Here is a 25,567-nt window from a genome sequence, read left to right on the forward strand (position 1 = left end):
CTGGTTTAATTTCAAACAACATTTTTAGTCATTCTTACTGATGAGAAGGAATATAAATTAAACCCATGAATGGCAATGTAGAAAAATTGCACTCATTTTTCTCAGTCCACAAGTCTAAAAAAATCCTGAAAATTGTATTATTCTTATAAAAAGGTCTTTGAAGTTGGCACTGCTGACCCAATTGCTGGAGGTGGCCATCTTGGTGAAAGTGAGTTCATTTGAGAGGCTGACAGCACATGAGAAGAACTGACATGAAACAAGTTTCCAATAATCAGAATACATTTCACAAAGACACAATCTAAATGGTGACCATTGCTGCTTATATTGTGCACTTTCCTACTGCTGGGCTGAGTAAAAGGGATGCACATTTTCTTTTCACTGCTTAAGCCTTCTGCAGCGTAGGAATGATGAGAGAACCCCTAAAAGTACAAAACCCTTTAGAAACTCTGCTTTCAGTATACCTACAAAACATTGAAACTTAGTGACTCACAGAGGACTGTTTATCTTGTAAGATCCTCTTAAGAGCTGGCAATGATTCCAACTGCTCAAAGCAAGCAGATGCAAAGTCCTTCCTTACCCACTCTCCTTACAAGAACAACAAAGAGTCCGGTGGCACCTTAAAAACTAACAGATTTATCTGAGCATAAGCTTTCGTGGTTAAAAACCCCACTTCTTCAGATGCATGGAGTGAAAATTACAGATGCAGGCATAAATATACTGACACATGAAGAGAAGGGAGTTACTTGGACTTGTGAGGTACTAGTGTTGACAAGGCCAATTCGATCAGGGTGGATGTAGTCCACTCCCAATAATAGATGAGGAGGTGTCAATTCCAGGAGAGGCAAAGTTGCTTTTGTAATGAGCCAGCCGTTCCCAATCCCTATTCAAGCCCAAATTAAAAAAGGTAAGAAGGAGGATCCTGGGAACTACAGGCCAGTCAGCCTCACCTCAGTCCCTGGAAAAATCATGGAGCAGGTCCTCAAGGAATCAATTCTGAAGCACTGAGTGGAGAGGAAAGTGATCAGGAACAGTCAGCATGGATTCACCAAGGGCAAGTCATGCCTAACTAATCAAATTGCCTTCTATGATGAGATAACTGGCTCTGTGGATGAGGGGAAAGCGGTGGACGTGTTGTTCCTTGACTTTAGCAAAGCTTTTGACACGGTCTCCCACAGGATTCTTGCCAGCAAGTTAAAGAAGTATGGGCTGGATGAATGGACTATGGGCTGGATGAATGGAGGATAGAAAGTTGGCTAGATTGTCGGGCTCAATGGGTAGTGATCAATGGCTCCATGTCTAGTTGGCAGCCAGTATCAAGTGGAGCGCCCCAAGGGTCGGTCCTCGGGCCAGTTTTGTTCAATATCTTCATTGATGATCTGGAGGATGGCATGGACTGCACCCTCAGCAAGTTTGCAGATGATACTAAACTGGGAGGAGCGGTAGATACGCTGGAGGGTAGGGATAGGATAGAGAGGGACCTAGACAAATTAGAGGATTGGGCCAAAAGAAATCTAATGAGGTTCAACAAGGACAAGTGCAGAGTCCTGCACTTAGGATGGAAGAATCCCATGCACCGCTACAGACTAGAGACTGAATGGCTAGTCAGCAGTTCTGCAGAAAAGGACCTAGGGGTTACAGTGGATGAGAAAGTGGATATGAGTCAACAGTGTGCCTTTGTTGCCAAGAAGGCCAATGGCATTTTGGGATGTATAAGTAGGGGCATTGCCAGCAGATCAAGGGACGTGATCATTCCCCTCTATTCAACATTGGTGAGGCCTCATCTGAAGTACTGTGTCCAGTTTTGGGCCCCACACGACAAGAAGGATGTGGAAAAATTGGAAAATGTCCAGCGGAGGGCAACAAAAATGATTAGGGGACTGGAACACATGACTTATGAGGAGAGGCTGAGGGAACTAGGATTGTTTAGTCTGTGGAAGAGAAGAATGAGGGGGGATTTGATAGCTGCTTTCAACTGCCTGAAAGGGGGTTCCAAAGAGGATGGATCTAGACTTTTCTCAGTGGTAGCAGATGACAGAACAAGGAGTAATGGTCTCAAGTTGCAGTGGGGAAGGTTTAGGTTGGATATTAGGAAAAACTTTTTCACTAGGAGGGTGGTGAAACACTGGAATGCGTTATCTAGGGAGGTGGTGGAATCTCCTTCCTTAGAAGTTTTTAAGGTCAGGCTTGACAAAGCCCTGTCTGGGAATATTTAGTTGGGGATTGGTCCTGCTTTGAGCAGGGAGTTGGACTAGATGACCTCCTGAGGTCCCTTCCAACCTGATATTCTATATTCTATTCTAATGGTGTTAAATTTGCAAATGAATTTTAGTTCTGCTGTTTCTCTTTGAAGTCTGTTTCTAAAGTTTTTTTGTTCAAGTATAGCTACTTTCAAATCTGTTATAGAATGTCCAGGAAGATTGAAGTGTTCTCCTACTGGCTTTTTTGTGTTACCATTCCTGATATCCGATTTGTGTCCATTTATTCTTTTACGTAGGGACTGTCCGATTTGGCCAAGGTACATGGCAGAGGGGCATTGTTGGCACATGATGGCATATATAACATTAGTAGATGTGCATGTGAATGAGCCTCTGATGGTGTGGCTGATGTGGTTGGGTCCTCTGATGGTGTCGCTAGAGTAGATATGGGGACAGAGTAGGCAACAAGATTTGCTACAGGGATTGGTTCCTGGTTAGTGTTTCTGTGGTGTGTAATTGTTGGTGAGTATTTGGTTCAGGTTGGGGGGCTGTCTGTAAGTGAGGACTGGCCTGCCTCCCAAGGTCTGTGAGAGTGAGGGATCATTTTCCAGAATAGGTTGTAGATCATTGATGATGTGCTGGAGAGGTTTTAGCTGGGGGCTGTACGCGATGGCCAGTAGTGTTGTTATTTTCCTTGTTGGGCCTGTCCTGTAGGTGATTTCTGGGTACCCGTCTCACTCTATCAATCTGTTTCCTCACTTCCCCAGGTGGGTATTGTAGTTTTAAGCATGCTTGATAAAGAACTTGTAAGTGTTTGTCTCTATCTGAAGGATTGGAGCATATTTGGTTGTATCTTAGGGCTTGGCTGTAGACAATGGATTGTGTGATGTGTCCTGGATGGAAGCTGGAGACATGTAGGTAAGTATAGCGGTCAGTAGGTTTCCGATATAGGTTGGTGTTTATGTGACCATCACTTATTTGCACTGTAGTGTCCAGGAAGTAGATCTCTTGTGTGGACTGGTCCAGGCTGAGGTTGATGGTGGGATGGAAATTGTTGAAATCATGGTGGAATTCCTCAAGGGCTTCTTTTCCATGGGTCCAGATGATGAAGATGTCATCAATGTAACACAAGTCAAGTAGGGGCATTAGGGGATGAGAGCTGAGGAAACATTGTTCTAAGTCAGCCATAAAAATGTTGGCCTACTGTGGGGCCATGCGGGTACCCATAGCAGTGCCGCTGGCTTGAAGATATAAGTTGTCCCCAAATCTGAAATGGTTGTGGGTAAGGACAAAGTTACAAAGCTTAGCCACCAGGTGTGCCGTGGCCTCATCAGGAATACCGTTCTTGACAGCTTGTAGTCCATCCTCATGTGGAATATTGGTATAAAGAGCTTCTACATCCACGGTGGCCAGGACGATGTTTTCAGGAAGATCACCAGTGCATTGTAGTTTCCTCAGAAAGTTGGTGGTGTCTCAAAGATACCTAGGAGTGCTGGTAGTGTAGGGTCTGAGGAGAGAGTCCAAATAGCCAGATAATCCTGCTGTAAGAGTGCCGATGTCTGAGATGATGGGGGCATCCAGGGTTTCCAGGTTTATGGATCTTGGGTAGCAGATAGAATACCCCTGGTCGGGGCTCTGGAGGTGTGTCTTTACAAGGTGCTCCCTCCAGGTGACTTGTCTACCCTCAAATCAAGCAGGGGTCAAACCCATTCACCCACTCAACACTCCTAAGAAATTGTTTCTTCAGTGCAACCAAGTGCTGAGCCCCCACCCACTCATGACACAGTGCTCTGGGTGTGGTAAGCGGCTTTCAACTCCTGTTTTCCATGATTAAAACAGTTCCTTGTTTAACTACCCAAAATGGTGAAGCAATTAAGAGAATGAAATAAAGTGTAAAAGGAAATAGATTTTGAGGGTGGTGGAGGAAAGGCAAGAGACAATTAAGGCTCTAATTGGGCTGGCTTTGTATTGCTCATTCCTGCTTTACTGCATTTGCTTCCATGATGTCCTGCTTCTCTGCTACACACTGCATGTGTTCCATCTCCTGGCTCAACATCTCCGTCCCTCCCTGAAGGGTCTGTAAATCCTGGACATTTAGCCAGAGAGGTAACAACATATTTTGGGAGCTCAGCACAGCACTGGATAGTTTCTAGCTCCAGTCACTCCCTGCTTTCCAAGCCCAACCCTCTTAGGCGGACTCAAATTTTTTTAAATGTCACCATTTCAAGGGCACTGCCTGTCCTGAATTCTGCCTGCTAAAACCTTTGCTAGCCCCAGTTCCTATCCATTTGGGATTAAATAATGTAGGTTCAGCTCCAGAATTTCAGAGTCAAAACTAACAAGGCATTATGATGGAAATTCTCTCTTGCCCCAGTAGATAGCCCCCAGGAGACCCCCTCTCCTTACCAGGTGTTTCACACTAAACCATGCCCACCTCAGTCCCTAGCCTTCAATTAGAGTTGCCTCCCAACTCAGACTGTCCCTGCAATCTTGCTCTTGAATCAGTACTCATCTGAGGCCGACATGACCCAGGGTGTGGAGGAACAGTAAAAGGCCCTTTGCACTCTTTGGCCCCACAGCAGGACTGGGCAATGAGACCGTGAGCAGAGCAGTCATGCAGAAATGCCCACATATCTCCTGGGTCTTTGAACCAGCCTTAAATAAACTAAAGCAAAAAGCTGACACGCGGGTCCATAAAATCCACATTGTGCAGATCCAGTGGCTTCCAGCTCCATGCGACTGGCATGTGGGGCCAGATTTTCAAATGTGTTCAGCACCCAATATGCACCCAATGCACTTTTGAAAATCTGGCTGCAGCACCTATTCTTATACGAGGGAAAAGCAGCTTCAAGAGGATAGCATTGCAGTGCTGTACCTTGGATTGGGAAAGTCGCTTTGACTTCTTCAGTCTCTGCACAGAACTGCACCAAGTTGCTCTACCTTTACACAAGTGAAGTGGATTTCAACTGCCGCACTGTCCTCAATGCATGGATCACACCTATAATGCTATTCTCTACATGCAGAAGGCAGTTTGGATTTGTCTGATGATGCTTTTGTAAGATGATGCAGACCTAAAGTTCATGCTTTTTAGAGGACAGAGTTGTGGTAGATGGCTTCCATGTTTTTCTGAGTTAGTTCACACAGTCCTAATGGAAAGGAAACAAGTGTTGAATAAGTAAATCTATACATGTTCAAGTCTAGTGAAGGTGAGATATGTGGGACTGACTGTAGCATGCAACCTTTCCCCCCACTCTCCTAAAATCTGTTTCTCAGGGCTACCTCATGTCCAGAACAAAAGTTTTGCCTATAACATTTTTCCCCACTCAATAAAATTCTGAGCCAAGTTCATCCTAGATATGCCTATTTATAAGGCTTCCCTAACCTGAAGGCTTTTTCAGTCCTCAGAAAGAGCATCTCAGGGTAAGAGTCCATATCACCTTGAAAAAAAATTCTATGGCACTGCATGTCACTCAAAGATCTTGAACTGCACTAAGATTCACAACAAAAGCTGATGTTTCACTAGCAGTCCTGGCCTCTCCTTGAGAGCAGCTGGAGTTTGTCTGTCATGGTTTTGCCCAGGAACTTCCACAAGGTGGCAGCACCTCAGACCACTATTCCCGGGTAATTTTTACATTGCGGCATTCATAGGAGTTTTAAAGGTCACTGGCAATGTTATGCTGGGAAGCGGCTGCACACACCAAACAAACAGACAAATGAAAACAGTTACATGCCAGCGCTGCTATGCAAGACTGCTTGATTAATAGACATTATACAGTCTGTATGCATTGCATGCACACTCTAAGCAGCTATTGCTTATTTTTTAAATATTAAGTATTACATTTAAATCATCAGGCCTTCTACTCCAAATCTTTGGGCTGTCTGCCATAAGCACTAAAATGGAGTAACTCCCAAGATTTTTCTAAATCCTTACCCCATATAACAAATGTAAAGCATTCTGCAACCCTATCTCCTCCAGCCATAATGTCTTTAAATATTAACTACTTGCTGGACTGTGAAGGATTTTTAAGAGGTACAGAATAAGTTCTGTTTTACTCAGTGTGTTAGGGCTGGAGCAAGCAGTGTTATAAAAAGAAGGTATTTTTGTGATGTGACCCACTTGAACAACCAGAAAGACCGTGGGGACCCACTCCTCTCCAACGGGGCTCAAACTACAGAGAATTCAAATTTCAACCATGTGCTGCTTTGTACAGATCTCAGTTCAAAATGCCAGAGAATCAGGGTAACAAGTGAGGCTATTAGTCCCTATAGGAGGCTACAAAATAATTTTTTAACATGATGATCTCATCCACTGTAGCTGGCCAAACTGTGGTGAAAGCTGGTCAAGCTAGAACAGTGTTGAGTTGTGTTATATTTTAGAGGTTATGATCAGCACTATGCAAGATTTTCCAGAGAGTGCAAGTTACAACCGGTTCTAAATTCCCTGAACAATATTCAGATTAAGCAATTAAGAGCCTTACACTGTCCTGCCCTATAACACATATGGGCGCACAACTTTCTGTGAACCCAGCCAAATGACCCTGGGAGAAGAAATGGGCAGCAAAGACAGACTTTGAAAGAAAGAGCACAAGAAGGTTATTAAGATCCTGGCAAAACTATGTACAGATCTTACTTCAATGCCATTTGAACAATTATAACCCAGTACAAAGCTCCCCTCTATTCAACATTGGTGAGGCCTTATCTGGAATACTGTGTCCAGTTTTGGGCCCCACACTAAAAGAAGGATGTGGAAAAACTGGAAAACGCCCAGCAGAAAGCAACAAAAATGATTAGGGGACTGGAACACATGACTTATGAGGAGAGGCTGAGGGAACTGGGATTGTTTAGTCTGCGGAAGAGAAGAATGAGGGGGGATTTGATAGCTGCTTTCAACTGCCTGAAAGGGGGTTCCAAAGAGGATGGATCTAGACTGTTCTCAGTGGTAGCAGATGACAGAACAAGGAGTAATGGTCTCAAGTTGCAGTGGGGGAGGTTTAGGTTGGATATTAGGAAAAACTTTTTCACTAGGAGGGTGGTGAAACACTGGAATGTGTTACCTAGGGAGGTGGTGGAATCTCCTTCCTTAGAAGTTTTTATGGTCAGGCTTGACAAAGCCCTGGCTGGGATGATTTAGTTGGGGATTGATCCTGCTTTGAGCAGGGGGTTGGACTAGATGACCTCCTTAGGTCCCTTCCAACCCTGATATTCTATGATTCTATAATTCCAATTTCTGTAGACACCTACATTCCACCACTACAGAAGGACAATCTAGGAACTTAAATAGAACTCACCCTATATGCGTAACAGACATAGCAAACTACAAATCTCAAGCCTCTCTTACACATAACTTTCCAGTAACTTGTGAATATCATCTCTCTCTCTCACACACACACACACAATTTGATGGCGTGTGTGTGTCCATTCTCCAAAATGGGAAAAAATACAGGCACTCTATATTATTAAGAAAAATAAAACTGAAAACTAGCAAAAAACAAATGACAAGAGGCTACAAGGCTGTCTGAGATGCGTCTAAAACTACGATTTGTTAAGGACAAACTTCTTACACTGACTTGGCTCCAGTACAACTTCAAAAGATTTAGAGATTGATCATTGTTGTCTCTGCCAAAAAATATAAAGTGGGGGTCGGGAGGGGGAATACAAATACAAGTTATGGAATTGCCCTGACAGAGCAGAACAGTGGCTGGAAAATCAAAATCCTTCTAGATAGAGCGAAATCCTACCCTCCACCTTTCTCTGTGATATCATAGATTCTTAGTCTCATGTATTCTCAATAAACTAGGCTTCTGACCATGCACTGAATGCTCTGCAGGCATAGTGGTCTGTCCAGCCAGAGGTCATTGCAGGATCACAGAATCCTAGAAGATTAGGGTTGGAAGAGTTCTCAGGAGATCATCTAGTCAAAGACCCTGCTCAAAGAAATCATCCCAGCCAGGGTTTTGTCAAGCTGGGCCTTAAAAACCTCTGAGGATGGAGATTCCATCACATCCCTAGGTAACCCATTCCAGTGCTTCAGCACCTTCCGAGTGAAATAGTGTTTCCTAATGTCCAACCTAGACCTCCCACACTGCAACTTGAGACCATCGCTTCTTGTTCTGCCATCTGCCACCACTGAGAACAGCCTAGCTCCATCCTCTTTGAAACCCCCCTTCAGGTAGTTGTAGGCTGCTATCAAATCCCACCTCGCTCTTCTTTTCTGCAGACTAAATAAGCCCAGATCCCCCAGCCTTTCCTCATAAGTCATATGCCCAGACCCCTAACTATTTTCATTGCCCTCCACTAGACTCTCTCCAATTCGTTCACATCCTTTCTGTAGCAGAGGGGCCCAAAATTGGACACAATACTCCAGATGTGGCCTCCCCAGTGCCGAATAGAGGGGAATAATCACTTCCCTCAATCTGCTGGCAATGCTCATATTAATGCAGCCCAATATGCCGTTAGCCTTCTTGGCAACAAGGGCACACTGTTGACTCATATCCAGTTTCTCATTTACTGTAATCCCCAGGTCCTTTTCTGCAGAACTGCCGCTTAGCCAGTCGGTCACCAGCCTGTAGCAATGCATGGATTCTTCCGTCCTAAGTACAGGACTCTGCACTTGTCCTTGTTGAACCTCATCAGATTTCTTTTGGCCCAATCCTCCAATTTGTCTAGGTCACTCTGGACACACCTGTCCCTATCCTCCAGCATATTTACCTTTCCCTCAACTTACTGTCATCCGCAAATTTGCTGAGGGTGCAATCCATCCAGATCATTAATGAAGATGTTGAACAAAACCGGCCCCAGGACCGACCCTTGGGTCACTCCGCTTGATACCAGCTGCCAACTAGATACTGAGCCGTTGATCACTACCCTTTGAGCCCGATGATCTTGCCAACTTTCTATCCACCTTATAGTCCATTCATCCAATCCATACTTTTTTAACTTGCTGGCAAGAATACTGTGGGAGACCGTATCAAAAGCTTTGCTAAAGTCAAGGTATATCACGTCCAGTGCTTTCCCCATAACCACAGAGCCAGTTATCTCATCATAGAAGGCAATCAGGTTGGTCAGGCATGACTTGCCCTTGGTGAATCCATGTTGACTGTTCCTGATCACCTTTCTCTCCTCCAAGTGCTTCAAATTGGATTCCTTGAGGACCTGCTCCATGATTTTTCTGGGGACTGAGGTGAAGCTGACTCGTCTGTAGTTCCCCGGATTTTCCTTCTTCCTTTTTTTAAAGATGGGCACTACATTTGCCTTTTCCCCATCGTCTGGGACCTCCCCCAATCGCCACAAGTTTTCAAACATAATGGCTCTGCAATCATATCTGCCAGCTCCCTCAGCACCCTTAGATGCATTGCATCTGGCCCCATGGACTTTTGCATGTCCAGCTTTTCTAAATAGTCCTTAACCTGTTCTTTCATCACTGAGGGCTGCTCACCTCCTCCTCATACTGTGCTGACCTTGTCTATGAAGACAGAGGCAAAAAAAAAAAAAAAGCATTGAGTACTTCAGCTTTTTCCACATCATCTGTCACTAGATAGCCAGAGGTCATTGCAGGATCAGGGGCTAGATGACTGATGGTGCCTACCATCATAGTTTAATGAATAGTCTGCCGACACTAAATTGAGGAACCTTTGAGAGGCAGGAAGGATGGCACAGTTGTTTGAGCACTAATGTAAGACTTAGGAGACCCAGGTTTAATTTCCTGATCTGCTATGGGCTTCTTGTGTGATCTTGAGCAAACAACATGAAGCCTCGTGCTATTCTCATTAAAGTCAATGGCAAAACTCCCATTGACTTCAGTGGTGTAAGAGCAGTAGTGAGAATAAATACATTAAAGACTGTGAGGTGCTCAGACACTATGGTTACAGGGACCATATAAATAATATCTTAAATATTAGATAGATAGTCATTCTGCATGAAGACCCAGTCATCCATAGCAGTGTCCACCTTAGAAATTAAAAAAATTCAAAGAAATACAAGAGCATATTAAACTGCTCAGCCAAAGTGTGATTAATAAAGGCTAGGCACTGTAAACAATAACTGCAGTTGTACAGAAAGACTTCCAACTAGGTCTGACTACAACAGAATGCAACAGAGCTGACCCGGCTGCTAAAGAAGTCCTTGCCCTCAGCACCAGGGACGTAGACCCTGACCTGCAATGGGATCCATGAAGGCCAATTCTGATATCTGCACAGAGCCCTGTTGAACACAGGGCTGCAAGCGTCCACCCATGTGGATCCAATCGCAGAAGTATGGCCTAAATATCGAGCAAGCCTCCCTTTGTCTGAAATTAATGAAATAGAACAATTTCCCTGGACCCAGCTGAAGACGCTATGTTTCCCTCTTCCCAGATACCAAAGGTAACAGGGGAGAGATGCCAACTCTTCCTATTTTCCACCAGTATTTAATCTAGTATTTTGTCACTTTCCCTCCAGAAGCATCTCCCAGGACAGTTAATCTCAGTACAGTGAAAATTATGGGGGGTTGTTTTAATTCCCTTCTTAAAACATTTTCAAACATTGCCAGATATGATAGGGGTATTCACCCCTCCATACAATAGATTTCCCTCTCCATTTTGCTCTTTAAGATGGTCAGGCAGGGGCAGGGAAGGGCTTCAGGGAACATAAGTTAGAAAAGGAGGATTTCTTGCCACCAGCTTGTTTGTTTGAAATACAAGAAGTTAGAGAGCAGAACTCCTGAGAAAGTGGGTAGCAGCCTCCTTTCTTCCATTTTTAAAATCCAGTGATGTTCCCCTTTCATTTAATCTTCTCTGCTCAAAGAATCTTTTCTCCAGGGGAGGGAGAAAGAAATACAAACACCATGAATGATACCAAACCTTCTTTCAAAATGATGTAGTATCTGTCTCCCGAAGCCTGCCACAGAGAAAAACACTCCTTTTTCCTTCCTTCCCCTTTAAGGAATTTATTTTGCCTACTGTCCTCTCTCCAGCCTGATCCAGAGTCTAGATCTCTGAAGCATCTTGATGTTCCTGGCAGTTACTGTTGTTAGGACTGCGCTAATCCAGCTGAAGCTAATGTAAAGACTCAAGTTCGCCGCTCCAGGCCAATGGGGGCTGCAGAAAGCAGTGCGGGCCGAGGGATGTGCTGGCCGCTGCTTCCTGCAACCCCCATTGGCCTGGAGCGGCGAACCGTGGCCAGTGGGAGCTGCAATCGGCCGATCCTGTGGACGCACTAGGTAAACAAACCAGCCCGGCCCGCCAGGGGGCTTACCCTGGCGGGCTGTGAGCCAAAGGTTGCCAATCCCTGGTATACGCACTTTTGATAACCAATAGCTGTCTCAGAGACTTTCCAGGTATTGATTGTAACCACTAGTGTTTGGTTGAACTGGTGCCAGCTAAAATAAGGAACAAGAAGTCAGGCCTCCTAACACCGTTTCCTAATTCAGCATTAAACATTGATATTTCATTATTATCCAAAACTCACAGATAGGATCAGGGCCACATTGTGCTAGTTGCTGCACAAACACATAGAAAGACACCATCCTGCCCCAAAGATCTTACAAAGATGAGCTTGCAAGGACAAGTGAGATAGCCATCAACTGACATTTTTGCAATGGTTAGAAGCAAAGCCTGCCCCCATCTTACTAGCTCACTTTTGGCCTCTGCCAAAATAATAATGAAATTAACAGGAATATTTAGAAATCTGAGTGTGTTTGCATATCAGGAATCAAACTCAGAACTGGGGATGCTGTTTACGTTCTTGCATATGCCTTCTGATCAGAGCCAAGAAAATAGTTTAAAAAAAAAAAAAAACAGCGTCCACGCTCTGAAATGCCACCATTTGTGAACTTTTTTCAGTTGCTCCAGTTGGTTTTATTTATGTAGTGACACAAGCATGGAAAATTTCAGAGCTAAAATTTGTGGCTTCCTGACTCCAGGATCATTTTGAAGGAGTTCTCCTGTGACCATTCTGCTAGCTAAATATTTACACACATATACTGTGCATAACATTTACTTATGTGTATGGGCAGGAGCTCAGCATATTTCACATAATTTTTCAGGGTCTACATGTGTTTCAGATCATGACAACATGTTGAAAATATGTGCAAAACACATCTTAAACGTATTTATACAAAACATTACGTGCTTGTCCTTGAGGTGTTTTCTATATATAAAAAAACTGAAGATTAGATTTCCTGTTCTCACTCACGATCTTTTCTTATTATTAATCACTTCCTGGCCTTCATTAGGGATCAATCATGTGTTATTTTTATCAGTGTTTTATAAACTCAAAACTTAAGTGAGATAACACACACAACATCCAAAAAGCACCCAACCTGGAAAAAAAATATCCTGACGAAACAAGTGACATTTGATAATTTTACAGCAAATATGGTGGGAAAGTACAGTCACTTGCTTTATAGCCAGTAAGATCATGTCTGTTAAGAAGCTACTTCTGACAGCTCCTGAATGCACAGCCAAAACAGCTGTGATTAAGAACGGTTGTTAAGCTTGTCTGTGGCTGGATTTAAATCATATTTTTTTAAAACCTGTTTATAAAATAAATAGCTTGGCTTTGTCCACACATACTGAAACAAATGGTGTCCAAACCTGATCCAGTCACAGTTCAACTCCACAACGTTTTAAAAATGTCATTGCTTAGGCTGTGGTTTTTACTGTATGGACAGGGCCATAAATGCACTGAGATCGCCTCCTCACTATAAGCTCCAAGGGTCTTTGTTCTCAATAATTCTTAGGCCCTACTCCTGCAATAAGTTACACACATGCTGAGTAGTCCCACTGATTTCAAACGGGAATACTCATCCAGCTAAGATCTATCTATGGCCCCATTAGTGTAGTCTCCGAGCACCTTAGAATCCTTAATGGTATTTATCCGCACAACACCCCTACGAGGGAGGGCAGTACTGAAATCCCCATTTTATTGATGGAGAACTGAGATACAGACAGCCAGATCCACAAAAGGACTTCAGTGCACAGCACAACCCGGAGCTAGCCCACTGGGGGCCCTAAACAGGAATATTTTTGCCGTCCTCATCTCACACACACACACACACACACACACACACACACACACACACAGTAAAACAGGCAAGTTCTTATAATAAAAAAGCAAACAGGGGGTCCCCTTGAGCTGCTCATGGCCCTAAGCAATTGCTTAGTCTGCTTATAACTATCTCCAGCTCTGGTGAATAAACCCCAGATTTAAGCCCATAAGTCCCAGTGCTAGGCATATCTGTGATCCTCACAACCCTTGCTTGGCTGCTGCCTAACCCTGTAGGTGCCTACACTCACTGGGCACCTACATTTCTGCTATAAATGTTCCCTAGGCACTTAACTTTCTGCCTGTTTGCATGCACATGGCTGCCTCACTCGAGACATCTGGATGCCTCTCTTCTGTCTAAACCCTGTTCCAATCTCCTCACTCAGAGAGGGAAAGGGAATGGAACTGGGGTTCTCCCAGTTCCCAGGTGAGTGCTCTAACCACTGGGTTAACAGTTATTACAAACAAACATTCACCTCCTCCTATGTGTGGTGTTAGATCTCTCAGAAAATGCATACTGGATCAGGCCCTGCAGGCAAGACACGTGGTCTTCTGGATGAACCATCAGAGACACTCAAGAATTTATTTCACCCTCTAGTGTCTGATGTGTAAAGAGGATAAAAGCCTTTATACTGTGGAAAGTTAGCCCAGCTGATAATATTCTATGTCACACACTTTCAGTGAGAATATAGTTTTTCATGAAATTGCCAAGAAATGACAATGTTTCAGCAAATAGCACAGAACAAAAATGACAAAACATGCTGCCCCAAATGGGTGAAAAAGTAACCCCGTTTGCACAGCTCTGCTTAAATGATAGCATAAAGAAAGGTTTGAGAAGGCGCGTTCAGATAATTATTTATTATTTGTTAACCACCATCAGTATTGCTCACATGATAGCCACCATTTTGGCCAACACTCCAGTGATAGATCTGGGGAACCACCAGAGCTAAAAGCAAAAGCTGCTGTCAATGAAGCTAAAATTCTGTAGCTGGGGCTATAACAAATTCATAGCCTCTACAGATCGGGCACAGATGAGCACTTATAACAATATTCATCAGCGGGTTACACTCTCTGTTGTTAAAACATAGAGGCAGACTTGGTCCTTGTCCATAGAAGTGAACATTCTAAATGAGATAGTGAATATAGTTCAGACACCCAATGCCCGAGGGCCCCAGATGCTGGTCATCCTAAAAGCAATGCTGATGCCCTTGCTCTAGGCATTTCATTGGGCTGTTGAAGCCCCCTTTATACCTCTGAAACATGTAAAGGAATCATAGCCTGTGCCAGAATCTGGCCCACTGGGTTCCCTCCTCCTGAGAAGATGCCACACCTTCTTCTGGGGTTATTGGACAGTAGAAGTAGATTCTGAAAAGAAGAGGAGCTGCTCCTGGAGGTGAGAGGGAGGGAGGAGCAAGTAGTGGAGAGGTACTCACCTGCCAGGGCAGTGCTTGAGCATGTTTTGAAGGCATGTTCCTTTCTGCTGGATCTCCTAGCACTAATGCCCCCACCTTTGTTCAGTCTCCTACTGTTAACCAAGTGGTAGTGGCAGAAGTTGCAGCTAAAAAAGCAGCACCAGGCAACATGAGCTCACCAGCCAGGAAGGACAGAAACATGGGGATTTTCTTTCCAAAATACTTATCATGCTTTTCTGACTCTCATACCAAGTTTCAGGTTTGGGGTAGAAGTTCAGGCCACTTCTTGTTTTATCCAAATAGGTTTGCCCATCCCTACTTGAGACATGAATTCATTCAAAAAATAGGGCCAAATCTCGGTTGATAAAAATGAGCACAGCTCCATGGGACTTCACCCATTTTCACCAGGAAAAAGTCTCTGTAACATTAGAGTAAATCCAGAATGCCTTACCTTATCCATGTGCACAGAGAGGGGGGTTGAGCCAGAGGATAAATGTGTCTATACAACCAAAGGAGGCAAAATAAAGAATATTTTAAGAAGTGCAAGTGGCGCCTTGTAGTCTGTTAAATTAAGCCAACAAAAAGAAAAGAAAAAAACCACCTTGTAAATAAAGTGATTACAAATCTAGTTTCTAAATTCTGGCATGAGGCCAGGATCTAAGTGTGAAGCACTGAAAGGAAAACCTTTTGTAAATTCTTTCACGTGAAAGTCTGTGTTTAAAAGGCACAGGATACCAGTTTCAGAAAGGTCATGAAGTCACAACAGTATTTCCAAAGCAGAACTCAAAACAAAGTGTAAATCTGCAGAATCTAGCAAGGTCAGCATTCAACAAAAGAGTTGCACCCTCCCTCACACATGTTTAAAATAGTAATTGAAGTATGTCACAAGGTGAGCTGGGGCTGGTTTAACCTGCTTCCCAGGTAATGGAATTGAGTCCAAGGGCCAGCTGACAGTCATGTGACTTAGCTACAGTATATAAGGAGAAGCAGAAGCCTGCAAGGAGGGGATGTAATAAAGGTGAAAAAGTGGAAGTAGGGGATTTAGTTCTCTTCTGAAGGAAGCAAGAGAAATATCTAGGAAGTGCTTTCTCTGGTCTATTTGACCAGGCTAAAGGCAGTGTTTGAACTTGGGCTATAAAGTATGATAAACTGCTAATAAGAGCTAGTGAGCCTAGGGATGAGGGTTGGGAGATCTGCTTTATGGTAAGCTGATAGTTTATATTAATAAACTAGACTCCAATATGGTGAACTAATTCAAAAGCCCCAGTTGTAGGCTCTTTGCCTGGAAGAGGTAAACGGAGGCATTGGACGGGCCCGACATCAGATCAAGTAAAATACGGCTGCTACAGGTCTCTAAGTGGACATTTGGCTGCACTCAAGCAAGCTTCAGTGTTATCAAGAGCTGGCACCTAACATCAAATAGCAAAGAAGTTTTTTGGTGCATACATTCCTGGACAGTGCGGGGGGTATGGTAGTCTGTTCAAATGTGTATTCAATCACACTTCTCCTGTAACTACTCACATAATTGTGCCTCTAACCTTGCTGAGATTGCATGGATCAGTAATTATTACAAACAATTCATTTGCAAAGTTCTGTTATCTGTTCCCTAGATGGAAGTACCTTATCCTGGTTCCCTAATGAAGTCAATGGGAAGTTATGTGGCTCTGGGAAGAAGGATAAAGGAGTTGGAGGCGCAAGTGGGTTCTCGTCCATCCTCCCCGTGGAAGGAAAAGGCCTGGGTAGGGACCGTCGAATCGTGGAGGTCAACGAATGGCTACGCAGGTGGTGTCGGAGAGAAGGCTTTGGATTCTTTGACCATGGGATGGTGTTCCATGAAGGAGGAGTGGGCAGAGACGGGCTCCATCTTACGAAGAGAGGGAAGAACATCTTTGCCAGCAGGCTGGCTAACCTAGTGAGGAGGGCTTTAAACTAGGTTCACCGGGGGAAGGAGACCAAAGCCCTGAGGTAAGTGGGAAAGCGGGATACCGGGAGGAAGCACAGGCAGGAAGGTCTGTGAGGGGAGGGCTCCTGCCTCATACTGCGAATGAGGGGCGATCAACAGGTTATCTCAAGTGCTTATATACAAATGCACAAAGCCTTGGAAACAAGCAGGGAGAACTGGAGGTCCTGGTGATGTCAAGGAATTATGACGTGATTGGAATAACAGAGACTTGGTGGGATAACTCACATGACTGGAGTACAGTCATGGATGGTTATAAACTGTTCAGGAAGGACAGGCAGGGCAGAAAAGGTGGGGGAGTAGCACTGTATGTAAGGGAGCAGTATGACTGCTCAGAGCTCCGGTACGAAACTGTGGAAAAACCTGAGTGTCTCTGGATTAAGTTTAGAAGTGTGTGCAACAAGAGTGATGTCATGGTGGGAGTCTGCTATAGACCACCGGACCAGGGGGATGAGGTGGATGAGGCTTTCTTCCGGCAACTCACGGAAGCTACTAGATCGCATGCCCTGATTCTCATGGGTGACTTTAATTTTCCTGATATCTGCTGGGAGAGCAATACAGCGGTGCATAGACAATCCAGGAAGTTTTTGGAAAGCGTAGGGGACAATTTCCTGGTGCAAGTGCTAGGGGAGCCAACTAGGGGGAGCGCTTTTCTTGACCTGCTGCTCACAAACCGGGTAGAATTAGTGGGGGAAGCAAAAGTGGATGGGAATCTGGGAGGCAGTGACCATGAGTTGGTTGAGTTCAGGATCCTGACGCAGGGAAGAAAGGTAGGCAGCAGGATACGGACCCTGGACTTCAGGAAAGCAGACTTTGACTCCCTCAGGGAACAGATGGCCAGGATCCCCTGGGGGACTAACATGAAAGGGAAGGGAGTCCAGGAGAGCTGGCTGTATTTCAAGGAATCCCTGTTGAGGTTACAGGGACAAACCATCCCGATGAGTCGAAAGAATAGTAAATATGGCAGGCGACCAGCTTGGCTTAATGGTGAAATCCTAGCGGATCTTAAACATAAAAAAGAAGCTTACAAGAAGTGGAAGCTTGGACATATGACCAGGGAAGAGTAAAAAATATTGCTCGGGCATGTAGGAAAGATATCAGGAGGGCCAAATCGCACCTGGAGCTGCAGCTAGCAAGAGATGTCAAGAGTAACAAGAAGGGTTTCTTCAGGTATGTTGGCAACAAGAAGAAAGCCAAGGAAAGTGTGGGCCCCTTACTGAATGAGGGAGGCAAGCTAGTGACAGAGGATGTGGAAAAAGCTAATGTACTCAATGCTTTTTTTGCCTCTGTTTTCACTAACAAGGTCAGCTCCCAGACTGCTGTGCTGGGCAACACAAAATGGGGAAGAGATGGCCAGCCCTCTGTAGAGATAGAGGTGGTTAGGGACTATTTAGAAAAGCTGGACGTGCACAAGTCCATGGGGCCGGACGAATTGCATCCGAGAGTGCTGAAGGAATTGGCGGCTGTGATTGCAGAGCCCTTAGCCATTATCTTTGAAAACTCGTGGCGAACGGGGGAAGTCCCAGATGACTGGAAAAAGGCTAATGTAGTGCCCATCTTTAAAAAAGGGAAGAAGGAGGATCCTGGGAACTACAGGCCGGTCAGCCTCACCTCAGTCCCTGGAAAAATCATGGAGCAGGTCCTCAAAGAATCAATCCTGAAGCACTTAGAGGAGAGGAAAGTGATCAGGAACAGTCAGCATGGATTCACCAAGGGAAGGTCATGCCTGACTAATCTAATCGCCTTTTATGATGAGATTACTGGTTCTGTGGATGAAGGGAAAGCAGTGGATGTATTGTTTCTTGACTTTAGCAAAGCTTTTGACACGGTCTCCCACAGCATTCTTGTCAGGAAGTTAAGGGAGTATGGGCTGGATGAATGCACTATAAGGTGGGTAGAAAGCTGGCTAGATTGTCGGGCTCAATGGGTAGTGATCAATGGCTCCATGTCTAGTTGGCAGCCGGTGTCAAGTGGAGTGCCCCAGGGGTCGGTCCTGGGGCCCGTTTTGTTCAATATCTTCATAAATGATCTGGAGGATGGTGTGGATTGCAATCTCAGCAAATTTGCGGATGATACTAAACTGGGAGGAGTGGTAGATACGCTGGAGGGGGGGGATAGGATACAGAAGGACCTAGACAAATTGGAGGATTGGGCCAAAAGAAATCTAATGAGGTTCAATAAGGATAAATGCAGGGTCCTGCACTTAGGATGGAAGAATCCAATGCACCGCTACAGACTAGGGACCGAATGGCTCGGCAGCAGTTCTGCGGAAAAGGACCTAGGGGTGACAGTGGACGAGAAGCTGGATATGAGTCAGCAGTGTGCCCTTGTTGCCAAAAAGGCCAATGGCATTTTGGGTTGTATAAGTAGGGGCATAGCGAGCAGATCGAGGGACGTGATCGTTCCCCTCTATTCGACACTGGTGAGGCCTCATCTGGAGTACTGTGTCCAGTTTTGGGCCCCACACTACAGGAAGGATGTGGATAAATTGGAAAGAGTACAACGAAGGGCAACGAAAATGATTAGGGGTCTAGAGCACATGACTTATGAGGAGAGGCTGAGGGAGCTGGGATTGTTTAGTCTGAGAAGAGAAGAATGAGGGGGGATTTGATAGCTGCTTTCAACTACCTGAAAGGGGGTTTCAAAGAGGATGGCTCTAGACTGTTCTCAATGGTAGCAGATGACAGAACGAGGAGTAATGGTCTCAAGTTGCAATGGGGGAGGTTTAGATTGGATATTAGGAAAAACTTTTTCACTAAGAGGGTGGTGAAACACTGGAATGCGTTACCTAGGGAGGTGGTAGAATCTCCTTCCTTAGAGGTTTTTAAGGTCAGGCTTGACAAAGCCCTAGCTGGGATGATTTAACTGGGACTTGGTCCTGCTTTGAGCAGGGGGTTGGACTAGATGACCTTCTGGGGTCCCTTCCAACCCTGATATTCTATGATTCTATGATTCTATGGAGCATTGTCATTGACTTCATTGGTCACAGGATGGAGCTGTAATCAAGAAAGGGACAAAGTGGGGTACTAGCTCTCTACTCCTTGTCCCAGTTTTACACTGGGGTAATACCATTCCACCCACCTTGTGGTGTCTTGTATGCTTGTGTAAAGTGAATGGAAAAGCTACCATTATGCTTTGACAGCATTTTGCACAAGGTGTATGGGGCTAGATTCTCTTCTTTGGTCTGGCGTTTCTGTGCTGTTTTGGGTCAGAAAGTTTGCAGGTTGTCCCAGCTAAGGATTCTACTGGCATAGAACTGACATAGCACCAGCTTCCCTATAGCCCCCAGGGCGGAATACCTGAAGAGGGGTAAGGGTGTGTAGTCATAGCATTATCGTGCTCCAATAATCTCCAACTGGTAGGAGCTGAGAGTCACAGTTGCTATTGTACTGTAGAACACCCCAGGGATTATACTAAACTATGCTGGAGCTTGCACAGATCAGGGAGCCCCAACTAGCTTCTTTGCAGCTCCCTACCCCCCTCTGAACCTAGCTGATACTGGGAATTTGGACCTTAATTTTTAAATCCCTTTAAAAACGTTGTTTGCATTGCATCTTGGCTTTGTGTGTACTTACAAAGTTTAATACAAGCCCCCGCTCACAAGCCGCTGTGACAAAGAACAAATTAATACATTTAATATGATCTCCTTCCTCCCGTACAAGTCAGTTTTAAATTGCTGTAATGAATCTTCCACTTCTTTGCATGCGTAACCAGTCCTTGGCATGAACATAGCTTTTTCATCATCAAAGTACTTTACAAGCTAATTGCACTTAAAATGCCCTATTTGAAAAGCTAACCAAAAACGTATCTTCATTTTGAAAGTAATTGTTCTTATAGGTGACTGTGCATTAACAGAGCCACCTAACTATTGCCTCCCAAATGAAATAGCCCCTTTATCAGCGCATTGCACTAGGCTTACAACCTGCCTAGTGAGTGATGGTGACAGGCCTGAAGAGGCATATGTGTTACTTTGTGGAAAGAGCGTAGAAGTGGAGGACACTGCTGGATGTTGCTCAGTAATTTCACTGGTTTCAGAGTAGCAGCCGTATTAATCTGTATTCGCAAAAAGAAAAGGAGTACTTGTGGCACCTTAGAGACTAACAAATTTGAGCATAAGCTTTCGTGAGCTACAGCTCATTTCATCGGATACATTTCACTGATTCTCAAGGGAAGGCTGGCCTAGTCTACTAATTAGTAGAGTCCAAATATGATAGATCCTAGGTTCCAGGAATGTCTCAACCTACTCCTGCTGTAAAGAACCTTGAAATACACCTGTTTTGCTAAAGTGGAAAAAATAGTTCCAGGCCTCTGATGCCAGTGGGGTGCTTTTGCCACTGATAAAATGGTTCTTCCACCTGCTGCTCTTGTATTACTTTTGAGCGAAGGCCTGCTTTGCCAGTGTACTTGGGTTTCTCTATGCTGCTCCATCTGAACAAAGCAGCCCTAAATTTAGTGACTCTGGTCACCGAGGAATGGATTCATCCTGCATAGAGCCATCATAGCAGCACCCCTACAACCCACTCCCCTTTGGGCCACTGGCAGCCAACTAGGACGAGGGAGCCCAAAGATGATTTTTAAAGCCACCTTTGAATGTGCACTCATAAGATGAACTGAGGGTTCCTCAACTGGTTGTCAGGATCTTGGGCCACATGTTTTCTCCTCTTGGGACACCAAATGGGATAGTGCTATGCCTTTTGATTATTGAGGGGAAGAGAATCTTAATTCCTTTTAAATGACAGTTTACAATCTGTAAAAACTGACAAGACATCTAGAGATATGCAAGGCTAGCATTCTAGCTGCCTTCAAGCTCCGTGTTATTTTCCCCCTTTTACAAGAATGAGAATCAAAATTGGGGGTGGGCAAAAGAAATGTTCTCTTACCTGATCATTTCTGTATCAAGAATGATCCTTCCTGGTATCTATAGTATATGAAGAGGTTTAAAAGGCCAGGGTAATAAATATATGTGGTGATAGAGATTGGGTGTTTTTTTAGCAAAGCAACATGTTTTGGCACTGTCAATCTTTCTCCACTAAAGGATCCATCCTAACCCTCCCCTTTCTGTGCAAAAAACTGAAATAGCTCTTAAGAAAAAATCCCATTCAATTTCCTCAGCTACACTTACTTCTGGCGCAACTTTTCTGCCCGTAGGAAATGGGGGTTTTAGTCTAACAAGCTGTCAAATTACAAAAATGGGTAGTTTGCAGATGACTGTTGTTTTTCAAAGTAAACTGGTGCTCTGACAATACATCTCGCAAGTTTGCTTTATCCCAATGCATTCTCCTTTATTGCAAACAACAAGCTATAGTGAGTTGAAGATTTTTATCGCATCCTTCATCCATATGGAGCCCAAAGTGCTTTATTAACTTCACTAAAAGATTGTGCAGATGATAGGCCTACTCATGTCAATAACTCAGTGAGGAGCAGAAAGTCCTCACTTATCAGTTCACACAAGATGTTATTTGTTCCCCCTCCCCACATCCCCTTCTGCGGAAATGCAGGCTGCTTCTCCTGGGGGCTCCCATTCTACTGTCCTGCTTCAACAGGAGACCCAATCAGTTCAGAGTTGGAATATGAGTCATCCGGACTGTTTGACCTCTTGTACCGTTCGAGTGGCACAATGTGCAGCCATATCTCACTATGTGGAGATTTCCCCAGCATGGTGCAATTCCTAGTTGATACAGAGCCAGCACAGACAGTTTTTATGTCATCCCCTCCCCCTGCACCTCTTAACATAGGGGGCATGTTGGAGGTGGCGCCTGCTGCACTCCCACACTTCCTGGCTAGTGAATGACACCCCCACACCCTCATAGGGGCTGCTATCTTCTGGCTGACTTTAGAGCAGTGGTTCTCAAATTTTTTGTATGGGAGACCCCTTTCACACAGCAAGCCTCTGAGTGTGAACCACCCCCCCCCCACACACACCCCTTTATAAATTAAAAATGGGGATTTCAATTTAATTTTAAAATACTTTTAATTTATTTAATTAAGATGACAGCTCGTGACCCCCCCCCCAGGCAACAACCTCGCCCCAGTTTGAGAACCCCTGCTTTAGAGCAACCTTTGTGAACATGCCCTAAATTCAAGGAGGCATAACCTGAGTGAAGCTGAGGCTGTCGGCCAAGGAAGGCTACTAGAAGTACACCCTAGTTTAACAAAAACAAGGCTGAGAAAATACTTCTTAACTATAAATGAAGGCTCTTGGGATAGCTCAGAACCATACCACACACATCTCCACTCCACTGGATCTCTTTTTACTTTACCACGGACCAGAGAGAACCACACTGATTCTAGTAGTCTGCATTTGAAGATGGAGCGTGGCACTTTTTCCTTTGACTCTCTGCCCACTTTCGATCTCTCGGGGTGAGTAAAGGAGGGGAGGCATCTCCAGCTGCATGCAAAAGAAAATAGCAGTCCAATAGAGCGTGCCTTATTCAGACCACTCTGCTTATGCAATTTTTCCATGTAAACCTTTGCAAAAATGCATAAATGATTACATGTGCTTTTCTGAATCAAGTCCATAGTTAATAGTCCAAGTAGTACACATCAAACAATCTCTATTTGAAAACCGAGGAAGGGCATGTTAATGATCCGGAGAGTAGCACATTCAGTCTCAGTGGCAGAAAACAGCTACAGTTCTTCCTGTTCAATGTTTTTAATAACCCTTTTCCCTGTGTTACTCCCTCATTGTAGTGTATATCTACGGTAGTGTACTTATTTAATAGAATCTATTTTAAAGCTTGCATATTAAATAAAAATGTATAAAAGCAGATCTAGTTAAGGGATCACCAATTTTAAAGCTATCTGACCATGACATGTTGGTTTTAGGGGGGGGGGGGGGGGGGAGAAACACACACCAGGCGTTTTTCAGAGGACAGTGAAGTCTCGTACTTACCAGGCAGCAAGCTGAGAAGCAGCGCTGTTTTGAAAGCTCTCTCCCCCCCTCTCTGTGGCAGCATTTTGAAAGCTTGTGATGCTTGAAGTCAGAAAGTGTTAATATTGTAGCCTATTAGAACAGCATTAAGACTGAAGATTTCTGGGCAGTGGGGAACTGCTAGCCAATATAAACTTGCATGCAGACAGCTCTCAGTAAACACAAGGAAGTGCCTCTTTTACTTTTCTAGGTGCAGTGCCTTTTTGTTGAAACCTTCAATTTAATATACTGCACCCTATTCTCCTCTCGCTCGTGCCAGTGTTAATCAGGAGCAACTTCATTAAACCCGATGGAGTTGGTGTTAAAAGCAGTGTGAAAGAAGAATCAGGCCCAGTTCATTCTGGGAAAGCATTCAGTGCCAGAACTAACTGCTCACTCCCCGTATTGTTTTTCAAGACTAACATACAAAATATAAACTCTTCCGGAGGGCTGAACACTCTGTTTACAGAAATCTAAGTCCTTCTTATAGAAATCATGTCAGTTGGTCAATGAATAAAGATAAACTATTGCTAAAGCTGTCTAGAGCAGTGGTTCTCAAACTGTGGTCCGCGAGCTCCATTCAGGTGTCCGCGGATAGTTCCCTCTAAGGTGAGTGCCTGGGCGGCCACACACGAGAGAATGAATGGTCACCACCTAATTAGTGGAGCTGCGCAGGCGTGGCTCCATTAATTAGGTGCCTGGACCCTGGAGAAGAAGCACATGTAAGGTGAGGTGGTGGCTTTGGGGGAATAGGAGGTAGATGGGAGGGGGCAGTGGGTGAGAAGAGGGGGGGGGGGGAATTTGGGATGTGCAGGGCTGCGGTGGCTAGAGAAAGAGGTGACTTTCCCTAGCTCCAGGGCTGCAGCTGCTGGGGAGAGATGGCCCTCCTTCCCAGCCTCAGCTCTGCAGCAGGGGCGAGATCCCACCCCCTTCCCAGCCCCTGTTCGGGGGCTGCTGCAGTGGGGGGAGAGAGGGAAAGACCCCCACACCCCTTCCTTCCCAGCCCCACCACAGGGGCTGCCGCAGCAGGGGAGAGAGGGCACATCCATCGCATTAGAAAGGCAAGACTACTGATATTGAAATACGAGTTGTGTTTTTATTTGTAGAACAAAAAAACCATTAATTATTAAGATTTTTTTTTAATATAGCACTTTTCTCCAAAGTGCTTTACAATAGTTAGCTAATGGTACAAACAACATTTGGAAAGATCATTAAATGGTCTGCCGAGACCCTCAGCAATTTTCAAGTGGTCTGCGAAAAAAAAAGTTTGAGAACCACTGATCTAGAGGAACACATTGCAGCCCAAGTGCATGGTGGAAATCTGCACCAGTCCTGGCAATCTCCTAGAGCTGGGGTAGGGGAAGGTGACACTGTGAATGTATGTTCATTGTTGCAAATAGTTTAACATCTCTGAGAATGATGAAAATCATGGTACGTGCTGGTGCTTAAATTGATAGTGCTGCCACTGGATTGTGGGAAATGTTCATTTGCATCAGTTAAGTGGCTGGGATTTTTGGCCACTGGTGACTACAGGTCCTATCGTCATTGGGTGGAAGGCACCTGAGGAGCGTGCTGCGGTGGTGCCTCTGTTCCTCAAACAGCCAGTGGTTTTGTTTTCTTTCATAATGATCTTCATTGTCCCAATTCATCTTAAAGCCAGAAGGGATTATGATGATCGGGCATGCTGGCCCACATAACGCAGGGCATAGAATTTTACCCAACAATTCCTGCATCAAGCCCATAGTTTGACACCCTCCCTGTATAGCAGCAGGTGTCTCAGACCAACACCCAACCATTCAAGCAATCCTACGTATGTATAGCAGCCGGGAGCATACCTCCCAACACAGGTAGACAGACACACACTAGCTCTGCTGGAGCTACCACATTAAACATAGCAATGTGGCTACAGCTACATGGTTGGCAGCTCTAGCTACCCACCTGAGTTCATACTCTAGGGTGGCTGGGGGGTGGTTGGGTATCCTTATACTTGGGCAGCTAGACCAAGCCACTGCCTGTACCACCATGGCCCTATCATTTTTAATGAGCTAGCTCCAGCACACATGCATCTC

The 25,567-nt window shown here is 44.7% G+C and overlaps 1 protein-coding gene across 1 annotated transcript in view; it reads right to left on the reverse strand.

Moving 5' to 3' along the window:
* Positions 1 to 23,701, reverse strand: part of IPCEF1 (interaction protein for cytohesin exchange factors 1) — a 135,581-nt gene extending 111,880 nt beyond the window's left edge. Inside the window, exon 1 of the mRNA XM_043511225.1 lies at positions 23,481 to 23,701. The gene's annotated coding sequence lies outside the window, so the exon portion shown is untranslated. The remainder of the gene's footprint in view (positions 1 to 23,480) is intronic.
* Positions 23,702 to 25,567: the final 1,866 nt, after the last annotated feature.

Source organism: Dermochelys coriacea, chromosome 3, assembly GCF_009764565.3.
Source record: "Dermochelys coriacea isolate rDerCor1 chromosome 3, rDerCor1.pri.v4, whole genome shotgun sequence".
NCBI classification, from domain to species: Eukaryota; Metazoa; Chordata; order Testudines; family Dermochelyidae; genus Dermochelys; species Dermochelys coriacea.